The sequence below is a fragment of the Haemaphysalis longicornis genome, unplaced genomic scaffold (assembly GCF_048455015.1).
Source record: "Haemaphysalis longicornis isolate Haplotype H1 unplaced genomic scaffold, Haemaphysalis longicornis Haplotype H1 scaffold_12, whole genome shotgun sequence".
In the NCBI taxonomy this organism is placed as follows: domain Eukaryota; kingdom Metazoa; phylum Arthropoda; class Arachnida; order Ixodida; family Ixodidae; genus Haemaphysalis; species Haemaphysalis longicornis.
Window position 1 is genome coordinate 77,100,167 of NW_027526225.1, and position 10,935 is coordinate 77,111,101.

The window sequence follows — 10,935 nt, forward strand, 5'->3', positions numbered from 1 at the left end:
ATTATTGAATACCAGATTTAGTTCGGCGTTGAAACAAACCAGGAAGCATCGAGTAAGGTCCCCATTGCCTTGCGTCTCCACAACCCGGGGTACTTAGCTTTAGTGCGCAGCACTTTGGCGCCTGCTACACGGGTTTGGGGGCAGCAGCGAAGGCGATGTCTACGTAACAGAACGAGTGAGCGAGGCACCCAAGGCGGAAAGAAAATGGCGGAGCAAGAATGGCGAAACTGTGAGGGGGAGGGCGGGACGCGCTGCTATGGCGTCATTTCCCAGCTCGTCGCCAAGGCTCACTGTGTCTCACTGCCTTCCCCTCACACTTTCGCCATGCGTCGTCCTTGGGGACCAGCCTCTCCTTACACTTTCGCCAGACGCTCTTCCTACGTTTGTGGATCATCCGAACCACGTGGCGTTTGCTCGGGAGGTCCAAACACGATTTGCAACAACATTCTCGGTGGCGGCGAAGCGCTGCCAGATAACGGCAGAGTAGAGCGCACCGCCGTGCGCTCGTTGATCACGCGATTGCTTTCTGTGACGCAAGTGCTATGTGCCGAGACCTAGAAGACTACAGTTCACGCTGCACACAAATTTCGCATTTGCGAGCATAGTAATCATCAGTGCTTCCTTGGTATTTAAATTCCCAGGTTAGTGTGCCAAACAAGCGATTTGGCAATCAGCGCTTATCAGTGAACGTTGCGGCGTAACACGTTGCTCTTCGCCAGTATCGTAAAGCGGATCGTAAAGCGAAAAATATCCGTCCGTTTGGAAAAACTTCGTGCTAGTATTGGCGAAAACGGTTTCAAGATGCAGTGGTTAGGTACACCCACGATCAAAAGTTTACTCACCACGAAAGCAGCAATTTTGGGTTACTTCTCTGAAACGCGGCATAGCGGGGTACTGTGTGCAATATTTTTTCGTTACTTCAGGAACTATACGACATCTCACAAGCACACGGCAGTTTGTCGGGCTGCTACCGAAAGAGAAATAACCTAAAATATTCCTTCTGGTGTGTTCGCTAACGAAGGGCGCACTCTCAAATATTCAACTTTCCGGGCATACATTATACCACCTTTGAATAGCAGGGTAGAAAAACCATGCACCCCTCTGTCTAAAAATCGACGATGGTTGAACGCGAAGCTGTCTCGTGATGGATTTTTTGGTTAGCCAATCTCACAACGCAAGTATGTGGTACTTTGGAGATACGTACCACTTTTCTGGAATACCCACAGCAACTCTAGGTTGTGCACTCGGTAGAGAGAGAGAGAGAGAGAGAGAGAGAGAGAGAGAGAGAGAGAGAGAGAGAGAGAGAGAGAGAGAGAGAGAGAGAGAGAGAGAGAGAGAGAGAGAGAGAGAGAGAGAGAGAGAGAGAGAGAGAGAGAGAGAGAGAGAGAGAGAGAATATTTTTATTTCTCCAGCAGAGGCTGATGTGTGGGCCTCGCTCCGTGGAAGGCGTCCCTAGTCCGGGGGGCCTTGACTTCGGCTGGCCGTCCGTGCTCGGGTCACCACTTAAGCTAGACATCCGGGTAAGGGCTGGCCAGGGAAGCCCTTCACTGCTCGAAGGTTGGATTAGAAAAGGGGGGGGGGGGGGGGGCAAGTCTGGGGTTCGTTGGCACTCTCATATGATGTGGTAGAGGGTGCCAGGCTGGGGACAGTAAGCGCAGAGGGAAGGTTGTTGGGTGGGGAGATGAGGTGGAGGCGGGTGGGATGTGGGTAGGTATTTGTCTGGAGACGCTGCAAAGTTGTAGCTTCCTCTCTAGGAGAGGCGCCAGTGTGGTGGTGGAGGCTGCGGCGAGTTTGCTTGTAATGGGAGAGAATCTCTGTGTAGCCGCTCACTGGGTGGGGTTTATCTTGAGAGGGTAGACATTGGCCACCGTCGGCAATGGCTCGGTGTATCAAATCGCGAGACGTTTGGGTTTGGGGTGTACGGCGCGAATCGGTGCCTGCTGCTTGGCATTCACTTCGACCATGTCCAATTGGAGCATCGAACACGTGTTCATAGATTTCTGGGACGAGGTCTTCCGATGGGACGTGCTACAGCATACAGCGTACAGCGGGCTACAGAAAGAGTTTCCTGTAGATGGTCATGGAATCAGGCTTTTAGCCATAGAAAATAAAGGAGTGTACCTAAAGACTTCATAATGTTACTGGCCCTACACGGTATATAGAAGGCTCGCATGGCCCGTAGGTACAATGATGTAGATGCGGAGGCCAGGGACAGAATATTTCTGGGAGAATGTACGTTACATAATCGTGGTGTCGAGAGCCGAGCCTAGTCCACCCGAGTAGGTTACTGTGCCGGAGAGTGTGACGAAGCTACCGCCCTTTTAAACCTGACAAACTAGCAAGATACGTTCTAATGCCTTTTCGTGTGGTGCAGTTTTGTTTATGTTTCGTATGTATGTATTGTCCCAAATCAAGCAATAAAAAAGTCAAAATGAAGCAATCGCATGGACCCCGGCATCATAATGCGAGGGACACAGTTCGGTTCCAGCCACCGGAAGCATTTTTTTTTCACTTCACCCACCATCATTCATCATCATCGTAAGAAAAAGTTGGCTTTCCTGCAGGGCGTATTGCCGTACAGCCGCATCAGTGAGCACATTAAACCTTCACTTTAAAAAAGAACGCAAGGCATTAGTAAACCGGCGGAACTCTTGCCTGAAGTAGGCGACGACAGAGTTTAGTTAAGCTAAATAGAGTTAACTTCACTGATTTAGTTTGGTGAATTTTGATGTTCAGCAACCAGACCGCGAGTGGTTAGATAAGAACCTAATCCGTATAGACCTCCGAAATTATCGCGATAATTTCCCACAGGTGGCTTCCCACCTGCCTGTCTTCCACCCTCCACGCCCTTTCACACCAAAATCCAAGAATTCCACGCGCGTCGGCTGGAAGTTCTGGTCGGTGATGAGCAAGCAAGCGTTGTTCTGTGTGAGAGAAAAAGAAATATAAACTTTTCGTAGCACCCGAACAAAGCACCGCGTTGCCGCAAGGAGGGCGAGGGGCCTCAGGAGAGCGGCGCGGGATACTAAATTAATTATTTGCCAATCTGATTACGGTCTGGAGAGAAGCAGCGGCTAATCCAGTTTCTCAACCACTCACCCCAAACCTAACACCAGCAGCCGCTGCGAGGTCTTACTCCACCTTCTCCCACTTCGTAGCAGTTCTGCTGCCCGCTAGGCCTAACGGTTTTTACCCCAGCGCGGTTGCCGTGTGACACCGTCAAGGTGCGAAAGCCTCGAAACGCATCTGGGGCAAGCATTCTCTAAACAAAATTTAGCAGCCTACATTTCGCAGGATTTCCTTTATTTTGTCAACGCCATTGACGACAGCTGCTGTGGGCTTTGACAACTTCGTCGTCGTTCCCACGGCTTGTGTCGCCACGTTCTTACAAGCGGCATCTCTCTGATTGTGTGATTATCAGGCATTCTAGTATCTCGAGGGTGAGTTCGACACCGCGTTGGGAAGGGATAGGGAGATGGAGAGGGGTGGGAGAGCAGCGGCTGGCCTAATTAGCAAACACACGCGCGGCGTTGCCTCCCGAAGTGGGGGGAACTTGTTTTCCGGTGTCGTTGCTACTATGCTGGAGAGCCACGCTGCGGGGGCCAGGGGCGTTTTGCCGAACCGGCGTTATTTCCCTCCGGTACGAAGCGGTTGTTGGTGAGATCGCGTGGCATGTTAATACATTTGTTCGTATTTCCCGCCCATTGGTGTTCTTGTTTTCTAGTTTAGATTTCTTTCGGGAAGGGTTCTTTTGTTTATGTAGTTTCTTCCCAGTCAACAGGTAAGACTTAGCTTTTTTTTATTCGCGAGGGCAGTTTAAAGTGGTTCGTTTTGAATCGGGCTAACCTTGTAGAATGAATCGAACGGCCATACGTTTTGATTAGCGTAATGTTTTAGATACGACTGCATCTCATTCACTCGCCTTGTCATTCCATACGGCGTTGTTGTTGTCCGTCCACACCCTCCCCCATTCTCCTCTCCGCGCGAGCTGCGCTCTGCGCCGCTCACCCCCTCTCCTCTCCGATAGCGAACACTCTCTCGCGAGGGGCATTGGATTGGATTCGATTGGATTGGCTCGGCTTGGCTTGGATTGGATTGGATTGGATTTGATTTGATTTGATTTGATTTGATTTGATTTGATTTGAATTGGATTGGATTGGATTGGATTTAAAGTGGATTGTGTTGGATTGTGTAGCGTCATAGCCGCGCCACGTTGCGTCATAGCCGCGGCAGGGGATTCACGGCATGTTTCACGCGATAGGAGAATCAACCTAACAGAAACAACAACGGAACCCCCTATGCGTCGCATCTACACAGGGGTTCCCGCGAGGGGAGGTGGGAGAAATTTTTTATCAAGGTAGGTGCATCAGAAAAAGTATAACGGGTAAAAAAAGGTCCTTAACAACTGTTTGAATCTGTCTAAGGAATGCTCGAATTATTTGGGGGTGGGGGTGGGCGGGGGTATGCGGATGGCACAATGCGTGTTAGCGTGGTTAGTAAAGGGGCACCTACTTATTGTCCCTTCTATCCCTGTATTCGTAAAATAGGTTGCTCGATTCTGATTTTCGTGCTGCTACTTATCCCGTACAGAGTGGGGAACGCATATGAATGCTCGTAATTTTGGGAAAATGCCCAAGTGATGGTTGAAACATCAAATTTGTGTAGATATACTGAAAAAGCTTGAAAAGAGGAGCTTTTGCAACGTAGCAGTTATTAGACGGGGTACCATTCAAGTATTGCGAAACAAAAACACGACTTTCTTTAAAACGTGCTCGTTCACCGTACAAACAAAAAATTAGGCAGAACGCATTTATAACGACGACGCAGGTTACAATCAGTATTCTCCCGCTTTTGTAACTATTGTGGTGACGAAATGAATTCTCTTATTTGTCCGCTTCTGAATTCACTTCTTGGCTACGCAAACGCCAACATTTTGTCTGTCTGCACGTATGTTTGGCACCTGATTCAGCCGTTTGGCCAAAAAGATGGGGAAAGAATGCTTGAATGCCAAGTGTTGAACAAAGAGCGTATCTCACCGTTAGAAATGCTGCGAAGACTCACTCGTGTTTGCATCATTCAGCGCAGAGGAAACCACAGGCATAAGTCAGGAAAAATATGAGTGAATACTCGAAAGTGCCCGGAGTTATTGTATTAAGAGAACACGTTTGGTTAGTTTTTACGAGAGAGAATGGAATGGAATGGATGACTTTGGAATGGATGAGCGAATGGAATTGATGACGAGTCTTCACTGCACTGTGAGGGTTCACTTAGCGCGGTATGCACAGTTGAAGTTGTGGCGAGGACACTGTAATACGATCATTATCGGGATGTGCAATTCGAGCCGTTCAGGAGCCACAAAGGCTGTTTTTGTGGGGCCATCTAGAGAGTGGGTGAACGATCCGCCATCACTACTTTATAGAGACCTGTTTTGAGACCGAATTCGGTAATTTTCTGTAAAATTTCGGGGTTGTTTCTGACATGTTGGACATGTTCTTCAGAAGTCGTCAGGCGTGTTTGCGTTGTAAGGAACTGGTCGCGGTCAGTTGAGTAAAAAAAAAAAAAAAACGCGTTGTTAGAAACCGTGTTGAAAAGAGGCGACATAAAAGCAAGCACTAAAGCAAACTATATCGGATCGAGCTGTTTCAATCACAACAAAAAGAAAAGGCCCAATCAGATGGCGCGCGAACAGTGCGAACGCGGGAAAATTTAATTGAATGAAGGGAGTCGCCATTGCGTTCTTCATGGGAGTAACGAAAGGAGAGGGTAAGAACGTGTAGCGTGGAAGAGGAAGAGAGGAGAGGGTGGAGGAGTGTTTGTAGCTTGGGTAGTTGGTTCCATGCATGGATTGAACAGCACTAAAAACACGGGAGCTGAATTCGGGCGCTAAAACAACCAATTGTTTATCTATTTATTGATTGATTGATTGATTGTAGGGTTTAACGTGCCGACGCAACGCAGGTGAGGAGGCACGCCGTAGTGGAGGGCTCAATTAATTTTGACCACCTGGGGATCTTTAACGTACGCCGAAATCTCGTACACACGGGCGTTTTTGCTCTTCGCCTCCACCAGAAAAGCGGCCGCCGCGGCCGGGAATCGAACCTGTGACCACGTGCTCAGCAGCGCAACGCCTTAGTCACTGAGCCACCGCGGTGGGTAATTGTTTGTTTATGGAAATAAGGAATATTTATAGGGGAACAAAGCGAGTATAGTTGCTCATCATCAGCCTGAAACAACCAGGGTAAGTACATACATTTACATACATTTGGCATGCATTCGTACATACATTACTACCATGAGCGTTTAGGTGCAATGATACTGTCAGCATCAAGCAAATATTTTTCCGTGTGTCAGCGTGACAAATGTATGCGTGATAGCGATTCTTTAATCCTGACTTATCCTCAATGCACGCACATTTTGCGACATCGCTGTATATTATAGGAGAAAGGTCTTCTAATTACCGTTGTCTTGGTACACAAACTTATGCTCACGGCTGCAAATATTCGCTTACATCCAAAAGAACGCACATCTAAAAATAACAGACACCTTGTAATTATCGCGCACCTTTGTATTCATACACTGCGCATTTAAGCTGCGGCTAACGGTCTCGTCCTCACCCAAAACGTGCGAATTTAACCACCACCACCATCATCATCATCATTGTCATCGTCGTCATCATCATCATCCTGTTTGTGTACACGGCAGGACGAAGACCTCTCTCATATTCTTCAAGCCGCTTCTGTCTTGCGCCGCTCTAGACAATTTTCTTCCTCTCACTATCATGATTTTATCCCTCCTCCGACTTAATGGTCTTTCAGTACCTTTAATTTCGTCTCTCGGCAGCCACTCGGTTACCCTGAAAGAAGTGCGAGTATTAAATACATACCCGAATTCCAGCTTTTCAAGATTGCCCGGTGCTTTCAACTTGTTCGCTCGCCCTGTTGCCTGCTTGCGAGTATCGCAGCCAATTCTATTAAGCTGACGAACCTGCGGCCTCAATAATTAGCCACATTGTGCCTCGCTCACTCGCGCTTTTGGCCCGGCCACAAGAAAGGGGGCCAATCACGTTCCGACTACCTAACGAAGCTGCACCACTCAGAGCGCTCCAGTCTTGTTTTGATTTTCGCTTACTCTCAGCCTATGGGGGGTTTGGGCCTTTCGCACCGATGAGGATTGAAGCGATTCCTGATTAGATGCGACAGTTCTGTTTACCAGCTGGTATTCATCCTGATTAGCCATTGTTAAGAAGGCCTAAGTGCATTTGTCTTTCTTTGATTGCTTCCGAATGAGAGTGCATGCTTAAAGCAACATGAATGAAGACGTGCCAAATAAGACAAGATAACTTTGTAGAAACGTTCATTAAGAATGTTCGTTAGTGTCTTTACCCATTAGGTGCGTTCAAGTATAAAGAAGTACAAATTTGCATGTAAGGACGGGTGCCTGCGATGCACATGTGCGCATCTCTATGAACAATAACGCTTAATGCACGGTAAAAAGTTCTAAACCTCACTGGTGCAGTTCTTTTATCGATACGGCACCTGCCTGCTATGGTGAGGCGCTCGGTCGCAATGAAAACAGTACACTTCGATTCAACGTAGCTACAGCTGTATTTCTTCGTGTGAGGCGACGGGACAAAATGTCACTGTATAGTACATTTCGGCAGCGAGTAAAGAAAGTACCCTTCTAGCTTAAAAGCGTGGCCTTTCGTTCTAAATAAGCCACAGGAATTGAGTCCTAGAGCTTACCTAGACCCTTTAAGCCCCAGATTTTAATTTTTCAGCTGCGTCCTATTGATTTGACGACAAAGGTGCTTGTTATTATATTTTTCGATATCTGTTGCGAGAAGTGAGAATTAAGTGTTCGGATCGTCATATGGCTGCATTCTCGAAACAAACAAAAATTATCAAAACCAAGGTACCTTCCAGACATGGGAGTGCTATTGAAGTACAGGATCAAGAATCTAATGCCTCATAGTTGATGACGTTGCGGCCATATTACGGACTCTTTTCTTTCAGGTCTTCAGAGCGGCAGCACCGCTTCGCTTCGGCTGCCGTGGGAACCCGGCGTTCTTCTTGCTTCATAAAACTACTTGGTTGCTGGCTAGTTGGTGCATCACATGACAAAAAATGAAACTGCATGCGGAAAAAAGAACTGTGGTTGATTTCTCTGCCATAGGAATCGGTAAAACACGAAAGTGAAATGTGCAGTGAAATCCGCTGCTGAACATGATTTGCGCGTCGGCGGCTGTCTAGTGGGTGTGCTTGGCGAACGACGTCCTGCTGGCGGGTCGCTTCAGCAAAGGTGTGCTGGCGTCATTTCCGTGACTGATGTGACGTCAGGGGAATCTTGGTGTATCCCGGCATAAAACCCCTTGGTCTTAATATACAAAACCAGAAAACGAGCAACCCTAAATGTAACTTACTGCTTGGTTCTAAAGGTTGCTTCCCCGCAAGAAGACACTGGGTGCAGTGGTGCACCCTTTACAGGCCACTTGCGTCGTTGTGTTGGGGTCACTTCCGTGACGTACATGACGTCAGCGAAATCTTCATGTAACCGGGAATAAAATACTACCATGTAAAAAAAACTGCAACGAATTCAAAATGTCTCTGCTTGATTAGTTTGCATGACAGCACCCGCTCTTCTTTATTTTACTCTGCAGCTTAGCAGTCGGTTGCGAGGAGCGAAAGCACCGTGTCTTAGGTGGTGCTGCCATCTGTCTTACGTCTAAAGAAGCTTGCTTTTCTTTTCGTGGTGGATGAGCCCCGTGAACAAGAACTCCTCCAATCGGCTTCCCAGAAGGAAGATACCAGTTTTAAAAAAAGAACTGACAAGGTTTCAGCTATGCTCGGCGAAATCCGCTATCAAGGATTCACTGGGGAGTGCTAGAAAAGCATCCCCCTGAAAAATGCCGTACATACAGAGTTATGGGAGTATGGAAGGCTTGCTTAGCCTAAAACAGGGGCGCAATCAAAAACGAATATTTTCGGAACGCACACTATAACAGAATTGTGGATACGAATAACAAAATTGGCACCATTTTTACCTCTAGGAGAGTGCTAGAAACTTCAAATCATGGTCCGTATGAATTTCGCTTATGCGGCACATACGAAAAACATTTTGCGAATACATAAAGCCAGAGGCGCGACAATCGTGCCAATCGTTCTGTTAATGATAAATTATTTGATTGCCCCGCCCATCCGCAAACGCAGCAGGGAGATAGTAGAACACTACCTACGCCCGCGAAAAGGATACCCACCGCCCCACTCGACGCTAACCAAACAAGAAGCCACGTAGTCCGGAAGTCTTCAAACAAACTCGTTCTCCCACGCCACACAGGCGCCCAAGATACACCCACGCTATTCAGCTATGACCGCAACTTCTGCTCTGGAACTCCAAACACCGTGCACCACATCATGCGGGAGTGTAATGGCGTTCCCGATCTACCAGAGGTATTAGCATGGAGGAAGAAAAGTTAGGAGACGGCGCCACCGGAGAAACGTGAAGCCTATACATAAAAAGTAAAATCGAAGTCGGCCCAGTCGTCACTGCACCACGTGACCCCACCGCGCCGCCGCCGTATGGGCCACCGCGCACTCTTCAATTTCGTCTGCTCGAAACTGCTCTGCGGCCCGTTGTCGCGAAGCCTGCTATATGTTGGTTTTTTTTCCATGGCTTTTGTCTTTCGCACGTACGCGGCACTCCTGACCCACGCGGGCATGGTATCGGCGAGCAGACAAATGGAGGATGGACGGGGAAAAGCTACCGCCAACCAAACACGAGAGATGCGCCGGAGTCGGAGACCGCCGCCGCCGCCGCCGGCCCAGCCGACCATGAAGGTCACGTGCTGGGCCGACTCCGGCGGCTGAGAAAGGGAAACGACGGAGGGAGCGGCTGCAGAGGAGCTGGGCTTGCGAAGGCTAGCTGCGTGACGTCATGCCGTCTCCTAACTTTTTCTTCCTCCATGGGTATTAGCACCGACACCGAAGCAGTGGGAGGTCCTGCTGACAAGCGATGTGCTGGAAAACCAGCGCGGCCTGGTTACCAGACCATTCGAGCTGCAGCTGGTCATGGCATCCCGAACTAGGGACGCCACCAGCTATGGATGAGCGACAACCATTCCCCGTTACTTTCTTCCCATTATCTGGGAACAACCAATGTTTCCTTCTCCTCCCACTCCTGCTGCTGCTGTCTTTCCTCCTCTCCCTTGTCTCCCTACCCCTCTGTTCCCTCGTCCTCCTTCCTGTTTTTGAAAATAATATCTAGATTAGCTGCACCTCGTTGCGTCATACTCCGTAGGAATTCCGTGTTCTCTCAGTTCTCTATAGGAGGCATTCATTGGTGTGGAATGAATGCAGGCAACCATGTGTGTGCGCCGCCATATCGGTGGCCAAGCGTATGTTGCTAAGGCGACGTTGTGCGCAGGGCACGCAGATCAGGCGCCCCTCTCTCCTCCTTGACTTCATGGCGGCCAGGCAGGCAGCGGGCCACGGCGTGAGCTTGTGTTTTTCTGCAAGGCGCGTGCGAGTGATTCGATAGTCTGTTGTGCCGCGATAGCGTTGGTCACACGAAAAATCATGGTTCCGCTCACGAGTGGGACAACCTGATATGCAATTCAACCCCAGCATCGATATTCGCACACCTACGAACGAGTGCGAGTTGGTTGTGGCAAAAAGGTTGCAACGTGAGCGCAGTGGTCGGTTTGACAGCAGGAACTGCATCATTTACAAAGTGTTTCCTACTGAACGCAAAGTAATACCTTGACGCCAAGCACTGTTGAGGGCAGCACAATATTTTTTTTATTTTTTGAGTATTAGATTTTTATTTCTCGGTGATGTAGATATGAAGTCGCCGCCGGAGATTAGCTGATTGCCAGCCGCCGCGCTCTTATGTCAGAGGTGAGTTGTTTTCCTGAGTGTGAAACATTTATCGCACGGAAAA